The 14,212-nt window shown below is 41.5% G+C and overlaps 1 protein-coding gene across 2 annotated transcripts in view; it reads left to right on the forward strand.

Moving 5' to 3' along the window:
- The window catches only part of SPATA6L (spermatogenesis associated 6 like), a 252,007-nt gene extending 240,801 nt beyond the window's left edge, over positions 1 to 11,206 (forward strand). Inside the window, exon 13 of one of the 2 annotated variants that reach the window (XM_058431086.1) lies at positions 11,186 to 11,206. The gene's annotated coding sequence lies outside the window, so the exon portion shown is untranslated. Of the gene's footprint in view, positions 1 to 626; positions 648 to 11,185 lie in introns of those variants that run through there. The other variant, XM_058431087.1, reaches the window with a different exon arrangement.
- The last annotated feature ends 3,006 nt before the right edge of the window (positions 11,207 to 14,212 follow it).

Consider the following 14,212-nt stretch of genomic DNA (forward strand, 5'->3'; position numbering starts at 1 on the left):
GATCTCTATCCTCTTGCTAGTTGTTCTTTGATTTATCAGAACATAGTGATCTTGAAACCATAAAGCCAGTTATAAATTAACTGATCCTAGCTTCTCAGTTTCATGGAATCATCAAAGTTCAAGTTGGATAACTATTGCTAAGATTAGTTATGAGGGCCCTGCCCAAATATTTTCCATGAAAGACATAAGCATAGGTGACTACTGGCAACAGTGCAGCTTCTCTGCTGATTTCCCATTCATCTAGACTGGGAGCTGCAAACTGGTATCACATTCCTCCTGCAGATATGTTATGTGTGACCCATATAGTGTTTCAAAATCAGAATGATTTCACACAAAAATGCAGCTTTGAACTTCTCTAAAAAAAAATAGGATGATCTAAAAATACTGGACCTATATTCTCATGCATTAATGATAAGTTGGAGCTAGAATTAGATGGGCATTCATGCACCTTCTAGCTTGGTGTGGTTTCCAATGCCCTTTCTTATCTTAGCCCTGGCCTGCTGGTTTTTACATTACCTTTCTGGCATCTGTAGGCATCAGAGTTCCTGGATCTCATTCCCGGGCTCCTTGTTGTCTCCTCTGCTTGCCTCTAAGTTTTTTGTTTTTTTTTGTTTTTTTTTTAATAGAAAGAGGACAGATTTCGGATTCAGACAACCTGGATTGGCATCTTAGATCTATCATTTTGTGACCCTGAACACAAGTTACTTGATGTCTCTAGTTTCCTTCTTTACAAAAATGCCTAAAACAAAAGATGGAGTGTTCAGAAGATTATAAAGGTAATGCATGAAAAACCTGCTTGAGTTTCAGGCCCTCATCTTCTCCTGTAGGGCCACTGCATCAGTCTCCACCTTGGTCACGCTGCATACAGTTTCGTCACTCCTCCGTTCCATAATTTTAAATTATGTTGAGCACTCACTCTGTGTCTGACACAGAGCTGGGGATTCAATGTTTGGTGAAAACAGACTCAGTCTCTATCCTCATGAACCTTACAGTGCTACTGGGGGATGCAGAACTAATCAAAGAGTCCTACACATAGATGTGAAATTGTCATGGGGTCAAGCGCTATGAAGTGGATGACCTTAGCATTCAGAGAACACGTGACAAGGTTCTTGACAAGGCCAGGGGGTCAGAAAAGGCTCTTATGAGGAGCATTGCTAAGTTGAGATCTGAAGGTAAGAAGAAATTGTTCAGTTAAAGAGGAGTGAAAATAATATTCTAGGCAGTGAGAACCACATGTGCGAAGGCTCTGTGGGAAGAGAAAACATGGAAAACACAAGGCACTAGAAGAAATCCGGTGGGTCAAGAGGAGGGGGAATAAGGGAAAGTGGGGGGCATGAGTCTGGAGAGAGAGGGAGGTAGGGGCCAAATGGCATTGCAGGTGGTGCTCAGGAACTTTATCATCTTAAGAATAGTGGCAAAGCCACAAAAGATTTCAGTGAGGGGTAGGTGCAATGTGATAAGATTTCGTTTATGGAAAGGTAACTCTATCTGGAGTGTGGAAATCAGATGGGAAGAAATATTAGGTTGAACCCTATGAAATTGCCACTTCCAGGCTGGTTTTGACTTACAAGATAGCAATTTTATATGGCACCACCTGATAGAGTGGATGCAGGGTAGACCAGTTAGGAGACTGGTGAGAGATGATAGTGGTTTGAACTAGGATGAGGTTTTGGAAATGGACAGATTGGGCAGATATTTAGAAGGTAAAATTAATTAGCCTTAGTGATGAATTGGTATGGGGGTGTCAAGGACAACTCGTGTGCCTTAATGGGAAGTGGTGCCATTTGTAAATAGGGTGCATTGGCAGATGAACAGGCTTGGTAGGCAGGAATGATTTCCCTTTGAGCTAAAAGTGCCTTTGCAACAACCAAGAGGAGATGGTCTCTCAATGTCTCTATAGAAATATCTTGCTTTGGCTTTTGCGGGATTCCTAGGGCTTTGAATGACCCTATATACTATGTTAAATTGTCAGTTTAAGGTTCCACACCATGAAAGTTTTATAAATTAAGGCCCCAGACTTATGGGTAGTATAAGCTCATAGTTTGATTTTCATTGGTGAATTTTTTTTAGCCCTCTGAAACCACACATAATAGCTTGTTAATGCAGATAGCTCAATTTCATTCTTTCCCTTCTTTTTTTTTTTTTTTTTTTGAGACAGAGTCTCACTGTGTCACCCAGGCTGGAATATGGTGCAGTAGTACAATGTTGGCTCACTGTAACCTCTGCCTCCTGGGTTCAAACAATTTTTGTGCCTCAGCCTCCTAAGTAGCTGGGACTACAGGTGCATGCCACCAAGCCTGGCCAATTTTTGTATTTTTAATAGACATGGGGTTTTGCCATGTTGGCCAGGCTGGTCTTGAACTCCTGGCCTTAAGTGATCTACCCACCTCAACCTCCCAAAGGGCTGGGATTACAGGCATGAGCCACCACGACTGGCCTTATTATTATAATTATTTTTTTGGTAGGCATGAGAAATGTAGCTCCCTTGCCCTAAAGGGTCCATATTGCCATATGAAACTCCCATGGCCTCCTCCTGTTATCAGCTCATGTTTATTCCTCTGACTTGATTTCATGCTATTCCTGGCACTGGAAATTTCTTTTTTTCTGATTGAACTTGGTTATATGGAAAATACTTTGTCTATATTTTGTTCAGGATTTCTGTGTAGTCAGGGGCCTGTTTATGTCAATTCAGTGGTCTGGGTGGTCAGAAGCAGTCTAGTAAATTTTCTGCACATATTAGTACAATTATTTTCTAATTGTTCCTTTTTTTTTTTTTTTTTTTCAGATGGAGTCTTGCTCCATCACCTAGGCTGGAGTGCAGTGGCACAAACTGCAACCTCCGCCTCCTGGATTCAAGCGATTCTTGTGCCTCAGCCTCCTGAGTAGCTGGGATTACAGGTGCACACCACCACACCTGGCTACTTTTTGTACTTTTAGTAGAGACAGGGTTTCACCATGTTGACCTGGTTGGTCTCAAACTCCTGGCCTCAAGTGATCCCCCTGCCTCAGCCTCCCAAAGTGCTGGGATTACAGGTGTGAGCCACTGCACCCAGCCACTTTTCTGCCATTTGACATAAGTATGTATCTCTTGTCACATGGCTGGGAAATCCTGCAGACCAGTTGTTATCTGGGACTGGGCTCCAGGCTCAAGGAATATAAGAGTGTGTATACATCCTGGGTGCTGAACTTGAAGTTTGATGTCAGATGGAAGTTGCTTTGCAAGACCTTCAGAAGGACATCTCTGATTCCCACCCCTTACCACAGTGTCTGGCATCTAATAGTTGCTAAATAAATGTCTGTGTCATTGAATTAAAATGGAAACAATTGTAAGTGGAGAAGAGGGGAATTCTTGGCGTATGCTTCATGATGATATAAAAATTCTGTTACTGGAACAGAGAATTGCAATCAGGATGGTTTTTCCAAACCCCGGAATGATTTGTATTCTCAATGGAGCATCCAACTTACTGTTCCATCGCCTCTCACCCATGCATAAAATATAGATGGCAACGGTACTGTCTGAAGTTCTTAGATAAAACATTTATGGATAATTCACTTTCATTCACATATCATACACTGATTATTTACTATGTGCAAAATTTGTTTGCGAGGTTCAATCAGGTACAAAGTGGTGACTAAGACACGGACTCTACTCTCTGTCCTCATCCACTCTACAGTTTAACTGTAATGGGTGTGGGCAAAAGTGTATAAGTAACTGAAGTCAAAGTAATAATTCCTTATCAGGTGCTTTCACTGTGCCAGGGACTGTGCTAAGACTTTTACTTGGATCAGCTCATTTGATCCTTACACGACTCTGTGAAGTGGGAACTGTTATTTTCTCCATTTTACCAATGAGGGAACTGAAGCCCAGGAAAGTTAAGAAATATCCACAAGGTCACACAGTAAGACAGAGACAGAGCCAGGACTGAAACCCAGTAATTCTGGTTTCAGACCTCAAAGGTTCAAATATTTTGCTATATGGTTGCCCAAATAATCCATGACGGACGGGGATGTGTTCTGGAACAGAAGTTCAAGTTCAGGCCGTGTGCACAAAGGAAGGCTCAGGAAAACCTTTATAGAGAAATCTGTTTTTACACAGTCTTAAAGAATGAGTAATATTCTGACAAATAGTGATGGGCAAAGAGGTGTCCTAGGAGTAGGAAATTGCCTGAGCAGAGGCAGAGGGCAGAAGAAGGCACCACTGCATGTTTGGGAAACTGAAAATAAACAGTTCAACGTGGCTTAGTGTGAGATAAGGGAGGAAAGAAGAGTTGGTTGGGACTTAAGTTTCACATGAAGACCTTTGGAGCAGGAGGTGGGGAAGAGACAAGTGGCATTTCTCTCACTGTTGGTCATAAAAACAGTAAATCCTGTGAACAACTGAAGCTTCTAAAATCGACTCAGCCAACTCTCTGTTTGGGAGCAGTAGTGGGGCATTTGTTCCCAAGGAGGAAATCCGATGACTTTAGAGGTTTTAAAATGTTTTCTGGAGTTCAAAGGCAAGGCTTCTTAACCTGGGGCCTCTGGACTCATGGAGGGGTGTTAGGGCGCTTGGTACCTCAGGAAATTCTGGGCCAAGTTTTGCGTTGCATGAACATAATGTGCTTTTTGTCGAGGAAGATGGTTCATAAGACGCGTCACTTTCTCTAAGGGTACTCGATCAAATAAATATTGCAAACCACTGCTCTGAGCACAGAGTCAGCATCCATCTTTCTGGGGCCTTCCTTGGACAAAGGAACTGGAACCGTTGTTCTGCAAAAGTCAGAACTGAGAGTTTAAGTTCCAGATTCACAAGTAAAACTTTCCAGGGAAATACCACTGCTGTGCATCAGTGGAGGCCTGCCTGGTGTTCACATTTGCCCTGGGATTGCAGGCTACCCTGCTGGGCAGTCCTGAGCAAGTCGTACTAGGTAAAGGCACATCTCATGTGAGGTGTCAGCAGGAACTGGAGCTGCTGTCCCAGGAGGTTTACAGGAGTATTAGGAAGCTGAAGTTTCCAGGCAGATGACAGCTCTCTGGAAGGATCTCTACCCATTGCATTGCAAACCCAACCCACTGGAGTCACTCAGCAAGGAAGCAGTCTTGAGAATGAGGCAATCTGTGGGCAAAGCCTGTGAGAAAATCCTTCATTTCCTTCTCTTTGTCACGTCATTTCAACACTTACCCGGCAGGCCCTGCCATTGCCAATACCAGCTGAGGTGAGTGAGGGCAGGAAGGCAGATAGGCCAGAAATGAAAACAAGGTCTCCAGGCAAATCCTTTGATTCACGGAAATAGTTGTGGTAGAGGCTGGTTTGGTCATTAGTGGCATATTTTGCATAATGATTTCTTTGATAAAGGGAAACAGTCTTGTGTATATTACTTAGGATTAAGACTCTCTGCGTGTGACAGAAAACTCAAGACAGCAGTGCCTTAAACATGATAAAAATTTGTATCACTCTCATGTAAATCAGATCTGGAGTTGGGCAATCAGGGCTGTTTTGGCAACTGATTCCAGATGAGCAGGGACCCAGGCTCCTTCTGGCTTGTTCTTCTTCTAAACTTCGAGGGCTGCTTCATGATCCAGGGTGACTCCTCAACTTCCAGTCATTGTGTTCATATGCCAGCCCAGAGGAAGGAAGACGAGGGGAATACGGGAGCTCCCTTCCTTTTAAGGACACTTCCCCAGAAGCCTCAAGTTTCAGCCTGTTTACATTTCACTGTCCAGAACATGTTGGCCACAAATATAATGCCCAGTGTATTCTTTTCATCAGAAAATCTCTAAGTAAAAAAAAAAAATTGCCTGGGCACAGTGGCTCACACCTTTAATCCTAGTGCTTTGAAAGGAAGATCATTTGAGCCCAGAAGTTTAAGACCAGCCTGGGCAACATGGCAAACTCCTATCTCTATAATAAATAAAATAAAAAACATAGCCAGGCATGAGGGCAAGTGCCTGTAGTCACAGCTACTCAGGAGGCTGAGGTGGGAGGGTCCCTTGAGCCCAGGAGTTTGAGGCTGTAGTGAGGTGTGATCATGCCTCTGCACTCCAGCCTGGATGACAGAGCGAAATTCTGTCAAAAAAAAATCCACTATCTGCTACAGTTTCCCAGTGAATGTTGCAATAATCAAGTATTCTCTAAGAGACCACGTTAGACCTTTAAAGATTATTTTCTAGGGTCATACTCCTGTTAGGAATCTAGGTTAGAATCTGTTGCCTGGTACTTACAGGCCTATTCTAATTAAAGAGGCAGAGATTCATAGTGGTTTACAGCTTCAAGAGGGCTTAAAAGGTATTCCTTCCAACTGCATAATTTCACAGACAGGGAAATAGAGGCCCATAGAGACTTAAAAATACACAGTGAAAACAGGTTGGGGTCATGAAGAAAATCAGGGGCAGAGCTAGCTCTGGAACCTACACCAACTGATTTGAAGTCCAAAGTTCTTCCTGCTACCTCATAGGCTGCTTTTGAAATATCACTTAAAAAAGAAAAACTTTTACATTGACGGTTCACTGGCAATTCAAGAATATTGGGAGTTTTCTTGTCATTGAACTTTCTGTCAAAAGTCCCTTTGCCTCGATTGATTTTAGAGAATATTTCTAACATTTACCAATTCTTTTTCCTGTCCTCATTCAAGTTAAGTGTGATAGATGGAATTTGTATTTTCTTTAAGTTTGCACTATTTTGTGGTGGATTAGGGTCATTGTTTGATCATCAGCTCACATTTCCCACCTCACTACAGATTAAAGATTAGCAATGTTTTAAAAGAGATGCAAAATCTTCACTGATTTTCTTCTGACATTATAAGTATGTGTGTGTGTGTGTGTGTGAATGTTATGAACAAGAAAAAGGTAGCCAGCCGAAGGTCTAGAAATACCAGGAAAGATAGCCTGATAGAAGCAGTTGGCTCATTTTTAATAAAAATGATTCCATGTACCCCTTATGGCATTTGTGCAATAACTTAGCCAATATTTATTATAGGGCATTGGGCTGAACGTTCTGTGACCTTGTGATATCCTCTAGAAATTATTGTTTTTTTCAAAAATCAATCCCTTATATGAGCTTGTTTAATAGCTGCTAGGTAAGGTTTTTGTGGATTTTAATAAGGTATAAGTGATGTCCTGTAGGCTGCTGCCAGATAGGAGCTTTGGTGTCATTTTTTATTGAGAAAGAGAGTGGCTTTTCTAAAGGTCTGGGGGAGGGGTGCGGGAAGTTGGGGGAATGAGTAGCTTTCTCTGGATCCAGCTGGGAAAAGATGGGTTGAGTAGAACTCTTGTGCCCACCAGGAGGCCTTGGGAGCTAAGACTAAGATGGAACTCAGAGGGCAATGGCTGCCCTTCCATTTAGTTTCAGCTTCAGCTCCCTGAAAATTAGGGGGCTTGGGGTCTGTGAGGTCAGATGACAAATATTTGTGGATCCTCTCCAGGCCTGAGGAGGTCTCTGATAATTGGAACTTGTTTAAAAGGCAGATGGTGATGAACTGGGCTAGGAAATGCTCGGAGTTGCCCAGAGGTAGGGAGGGGCCCCTGACCTTTCTCAGGGGACCCCATCTATGAAGGCATATACTCAGGCACTCGATCCATGTCCCGACTGCTGCTTCTGGCCCCTTGTGTCCACCTGACCCTTAGACCAGACCTAATTTTCTCTTCTGACTCCTGTGATGTGCTTCTTTCTCCAAAAGCAGGGCATAGCAAGGCAACAATGACCACTATTTAAGAAGTCTGGGTCCTGGGGTTCAAAGGAACTGAGGGTTTACTTTTTCTATCTCAGGGTCTTTGTCTTGTGTCTTAAATGTATCCCCCAAATCTCTTCCTCTAGGTCTCAGTGCAAATGTCACCTCTGCAAGAGACCTTCCCTGTGCTGCCCCGCCCTCAGCACCCCCTGACTTTCACTCTTTATCTCATTATCCTGCTTCACTTTCTTCAGGGCTCTGATCTCTAACTGAACTTATCTGAGATTTGTATTTCCTCGTGTGTGATTTGCTCTGACTTCCCCCGGTAGATTGGCAGGCAGAGATGTTGTATCCCCAGTGCTCATATAGGACCTAGCACAGGAGAGATATGTAACTGATATTTTTTATGGACTGGTTGACTGCAGCAGAATGTGATATTTTCCAGGGGAAACAGAATCCAGGTGGATCCCACTAGACTCCTGGGGGTAGCCCACTAACCCCAAATCCTGGGGGAACCGTGTCTTCTTTTTATCATCTCACATACATGGACTTTTTCTTTAGAGATCTTAGCACTGTCTGTAAGTATATATTTGTAAGATTATTTATTTAAGGCCTGTCTGTCTTACTAGGACAAGGATTCATAATCGTTTTGTGCCAAGGTTTGCTTTGTTATCTGATGAGGCCTATGGACTCTTTCTCAGAACAATGCATAAAATAAAACACATAGGATTATAAAGAAAACCAATTATACTGAAATACAATCATCAAAGTGTTGAAATACAAATTTATGATATGGTTACATATGTGCTTTTTCATTAACACAAAATCTGGTGGAAGATTTAAACCTACCATAATTCTTGAGCGGTGATGGGCACAAGTGACTTTTTGAGAAATCTGCAAACACTTTAACTTGATATGAATATGTCTGTGGTTTCTATTGGTGACAGAGGCACGGGACCTTTTTTACTGCCGTGGTTTGTTGCCTGCATTCACAATTGAGTAAAATGCTAAATTTCAGTTAGAGATGAGTGAAAATAAAAATCTGAGTGTTTTCCTACTCATGTTTAAAGACTCCCTGAAGCTGATCCATGCATTGTAGGGCGCATCCCTGAGTCCCAGGTTAAGAATTCCTGCACTAGAATATATCACTTAGGTTTGGTTCACTATTTTAACACTAGCACCTAGGACATAGTTGGTACTCTTTACATATTTGTGAATGCAAGAAAGGAAGGGACTTTTCTGTGTCTAACACTATTCTCAGAACAAGTTTGCTGAATGAATGAGTGAATTCTGCAGACAAGGCAGTGAGCTATGCAGTAATAAATGAGTACCCTCTTCCCCTGCCGGTTCCAGTAACAACTGTATCTTGGATGAGGTCCTTTATATTCTAGTGAAATCCATTGAGTGCCTCACCCACAACTAACACTGAATAAGTATTTGAATGATGAAATGCCGCTAAACCTGAGAGAGACAAACACCACCTGTAATTGATCAAGTATGATGGGTCAGTGCATTGGGACTTCCATCAGACCAGCCAGCTTTCTCTCTGGGCTGTCTTTGGTTTACTTTCTCATAGCAGCATCAGCAGCTTTTGTTAGCCAATGTCTTTTGCTTGACAGCATCTTTCAGTTGCAACCAGGCTTGTCTTCACCACCTGCCCTTGGTGAATTGTCTTGGATGGACCCCCTTTCCTGTCCTGTGGGACGAGAGAGTCCTGTGGGATAGTAGGCTCACTAGGAAGCTGGCCCTGGCATGTGACAGAGATTATTTCAGCCTTTCATGAATATCAACTGGAAAGACCACTGCTATGTAGATTATTGCTTTCACGGTGCTTTACAAGTCCGCAGTCACTGACAGTACTTAAAGGGAAACTCACTGCTAGTGAAGAGGTCAAATTCACTATTCAATGCCTCAGAAAAATTCTTAATATGTCAGCAGTGCAGAAGCAAACATGCAACTCTTGGTAGCAGACACTTTTTTAAAATTTTGGAATGCTTTCTAAGACAAGAATAAATAAATATTCATGCAAATGCTACAAAAATGAAGGCTCTATTTCTTAATGGGGGAGATATAAAGAGCTTGGGGAAAATATATAACAATTTCAAGTGGCTATTATAACTAGATATTATACATGGACTAGTTTTATTGTAATTTCAAGGTGCAATCCATCTTTCTATGTTATATACTCAACCTATGTAATATCACCTCTTTTCTTTGTAATTTACCCAGTCTCTGGTATTTCTTTGTAACAATGCAAAAATGGACTAGTACACTGGGGCCCCATGCTTCTTGTTTAAAAGAGATTAGCGGCTGTTCAACCAGATGAGCACCTAGTGGAGTCTTTCTCCCCGACGTAATCAGAAGGATTAAACATTTGGGAGAGAAAACAAGCAGATCAAATGGTAAACATGCTCTGGTATTCCCCACCTGCCTTACCCCCGGGTTTATTGGCTTCCTTAACATGATACTAAGTGGTGACTAATTATACTTTCCTTGGATCACAGCACCTTATGAATAATGGTCTGAGGTTCAAGATGCTTGTCTAGCTATATAATCATCTAATTATCCTTCTTCTCGTTAGGTTAGTGGGATATACACGGTCTCAGATAAGATACTCAAGGTAATAGAATATGGCTTCAGTGATGGAAGAAAATGATGTCCCCTCTTTTTAAACTCCTTAAAACTCCTGGCGTATTCTGCAAATGTGGCACTCAGTGGACTTGATTCTCAAATTGCATCTTCCTCTCCATGTGGCCCCCTCTTCAGTGATTCTTTGAGAATCTGTGGTTTTCTATTTTGGTTGCCCATTAGAATTACCTGGGAGTGACTTTTTTTTTTTTTTTTTGAGCCACACATGCCTGGACCCCTCTGCAGGAGTGAGCACCGCAGGTGATAGCCTTGAACAGTCAGGCTTCAGGACATTGCTCTAAATTCCCCATAACTACTCTCCGTGTATTTCTGTTCAGATCCCTGTAGACGGTGCTCGACCTGGGTGATATGGTTTAATTCTGTATCCCTGCTCAAATCTCATGTTCAATTGTAATAATCCCCAATGTGGTAGGTGAAGCCTGGTGGGAGATGATTTGATCATGGGGGCAGATTTCTCCCTTGGTACTGTCAGCGAGATAGTGAGTGAGTTCTCATGAGACCTGGTTGTTTTTTTTGTTTGTTTGTTTGTTTGTTTTTGAGACAGAGCCTCATTCTGTCACCCAGGCTGGAGTGCAGTGGCATGATCTCGGCTCACTGCAACTTCTGCCTCCTGGGTTCAAGCGATTCTCCTGCCTCAGCCTCCCAAGTAGCTGGGACTACAGGCGTGGACCACCACGCCTGGCTAATTTTTGTGTTTTTAGTAGAGATGGGGTTTCACAATATTGGCTTGAACTCCTGACCTCAAGTGATCCACCCACCTCGGCCTCCTCAAATGCTGGGATTACAAGCATGCGCCAACGCACCTGGCCAGATCTGGTTGTTTTAAAGTATGTAGCGCCTCCCCTCTCTCTCTCTTGCTCCTCCCACTTTGCCTTCCGCCTTCATGGTAGGTTTCCTGAGGCCTCCCCAGAAACTGAGCAGATGCCAGAATTATGCTTCCCGTACAGCCTGCAGAACGGTGAGCCAATTAAACCTCTTTTCTTTATAAGTTACCCAGTCTCAGGTATTTCTTTGTGGCAATGCAAGAACAAACTAGTACACTGTGGCCCATGCTTTTTGTTCAAAAGAGATTAGCAGCTGTTCAACCCAGACGAGCACCTAGTGGAGTCTTTCTCCCTGATGTAATCAGAAGGATTAAACATTTGGGAGATAAAGGGAGCACAGGTTTCTCATAGTTGAGGTCAGAAACCAAAACTCATGAACTAATTCTAAGAGATTTTAAAATTCCAGCTCTCAACAATGGTGAAGTTATTTTGTAATTTATTGGATTTTAATCTAATTGCTTAATGACAGATTGCAAGGCCTGTGTCATATTTCCAAAAGATTCAGCAATTCGGTTTCCACCACCCTCTCTAGCCTTATCTTGAGTTGATTGCACTTCACACTCTACATTTCTACCATGCAGGGTAGCAACTTGAAAAAGGTTTGAATGTTCCCATCCCCTCTCCTGGCTCACATTGCTCCTCCTACATACAGTACTTTTCTCTTCATCTCTACCACTTGAAATCTTACTCTTTCTTAAAGACCCAACTCAAATACTACTGTTTTTCATGAAGGTTTTTCCTCCCTCCAATTCTGGAATCAACATCTTTCTCCAATATGTTTTTTTTTTTTTTTTTTTTTTGAGATCGACTCTGGCTCTGTCACCCAGGCTGGAGTGCAGTGGTGTGATCTCGGCTCACTGCAACCTCTGCCTCCCAGGTTCAAGTGATTCTCCTGCTTCAGCCTCCTGAGTAGCTGGGATTACAGGCACCTGCCACCATGCCCAGCTGATTTTTGTATTTTTAGTAGACACGGGGCTTCACCGTGTTGGTCAGGCTGGTCCGATATGTTTTTATACCACTTTTATTTCTGTTCTAGTCTTTGCATATTTTTACAAAGTCATTTCCAATACTTAGTTCCAAGGTTTTACAGATAGAGCAAATCCTGTAACATCCTCATTTTAACCTACCCATTTGGGCAATGTTGTGACTTGCATAAGGCTACAATCTGCATGTCTATCTTTCCCTCCTGAGGCCAGTGACCTCAATAGTTAAAGCCCAGTCTCTTTTTTGCAATACATATTTGTGGAATTAAAAATTGCCTCAGTCATCTCTAGCAGAGTTTAAGTTTCAGAATAGCTTCTTCAAAGGACATCTGGCTATATCCAGTACATTTGTTCAGGATGGCTCATGAGTGACTGTTAAGTCTTAGTAAAAAGATTAAGTCCTCTAACCCAGTGCTTCTCAATTAGGCAGTGCATTCCTAAGATGGATATGTGTGGAATGTTTTTTGATTATCACAATGACTGGAGGTGTTACCGGGTTTTAGTGGACAGGAGCCAGGAATGCTAGATATTTTGCAAAGTTTCCTCACAAAAAGAGTTGTCACATTGAAAATATCAATTGTTCTCCAACCCCTACACCTATATTGACAGATATACCAATCCATATTACAAAATAACTTTAAAAAAAACTTGATTTGGAGAAAAGGGGGAAGCTCCTAAAACTCACTTTAAAGTCTCAAGCAAAATGTCCTGGGCTTGTTATTAGATAGGCAAAGATTACAAAGTTCAAGGATACCTGGTTGGTGAAACAGGAATTCTCACATAATGTAAGTGAGAATGTAAATTAGATAACCTTTTTGAGGACAACAAAATTTATTGATATGTAAAATGCACTTTTTTTTTGACCTAGCAATTTCACTACAAGATATTCGCCCTACAGATGTATTTACACAAGGGCCCCAAATTGCATGTATAGGAATGTTCATTACAACATTGGTTGACATTACAAAACAGCAAGAACAAACTATATATCTACCAAAAAGAAAATGGTTATATTAGTGTTGGTACATCCAAATAATGGTACTTGATTATATGAAAAGACTGCCAAGATACATTAAGTAGAAAAAAGTGAAGCATGGTATACAAAATATTGATTTATCTTCAAAGTATATAAATGTACATATATACAAACAGAGACAGTCCTTGCTTTTCATGGTTTGATATGAACAAAATTCAGTTACCATGTTTTAGTTAAACAATATCAGTCCCCAACAACACAGTTCAAATTCAGTCACCACAGCATGTTAACTGTGAGTCATTTAGATAAATCACAAACTTCACTACTGGCTCTTCAGTCCACAAATCACTGTATAAATAATCGATATCCTTCAAAGTCTACCCTTGATTGGTCATCGAGTATTTCTTATTCAGTTTACTAATAGAAAAGTGTATAATTGTGTCGCCTGTCTCCAGTGATAAACTGTAAACTCATGTGACGTTTCACAAAATGCATAATTGAGAGAAGGAATTAAGCCCAACGAAGAACGGAACAGAGATAACACTGGCAGATAAATTCACAGTTAGTGTAAATGGGGTTATAGAAGAAATCACTAGGCTAAGGCAGGAGAATCGCTTGAACCTGGGAGGCAGAGGTTGCCGTGAGCCAATATCACACCACTGCACTCCAGCCTGGGCAACAAGAGTGAAACTCCATCATAAAAAGAAATCACTGACCATGGGAATGTTGACCATGCTGCCATTTGAGAGACTCTAGATATGCAGTCAGAGGAACTTAGTGGAGGTGAGTCTGTCAACCTTAATAAGAAAAATTGTTGTGATGAAAAGGAGGAAGGTGTCCCAGAGGAAGTGACACCAGCCAAACAGCCAAATACTTCATATTTAAGGAACTCTTGGAGGCACTTGCTAACATTGAAAGTACAAAGAATAAAATATTGGAAGTTGATCCAAATTTAGATGAAATATGGCAATTTAGCAAGGCATAAAAATATAGTTCACATTATTTATATTACAAAAAGAAGGCAAGCACTGTTTAAATTAATCTTTATAAACCTTTTAGAATAAGATACTTTACTTCTCAATGTTCCTAACGTTTTATATTACAGTGTACTACATAGCAATATTACTATATTTT

Source organism: Hylobates moloch, unplaced genomic scaffold (assembly GCF_009828535.3).
Source record: "Hylobates moloch isolate HMO894 unplaced genomic scaffold, HMol_V3 SCAFFOLD_19, whole genome shotgun sequence".
In the NCBI taxonomy this organism is placed as follows: domain Eukaryota; kingdom Metazoa; phylum Chordata; class Mammalia; order Primates; family Hylobatidae; genus Hylobates; species Hylobates moloch.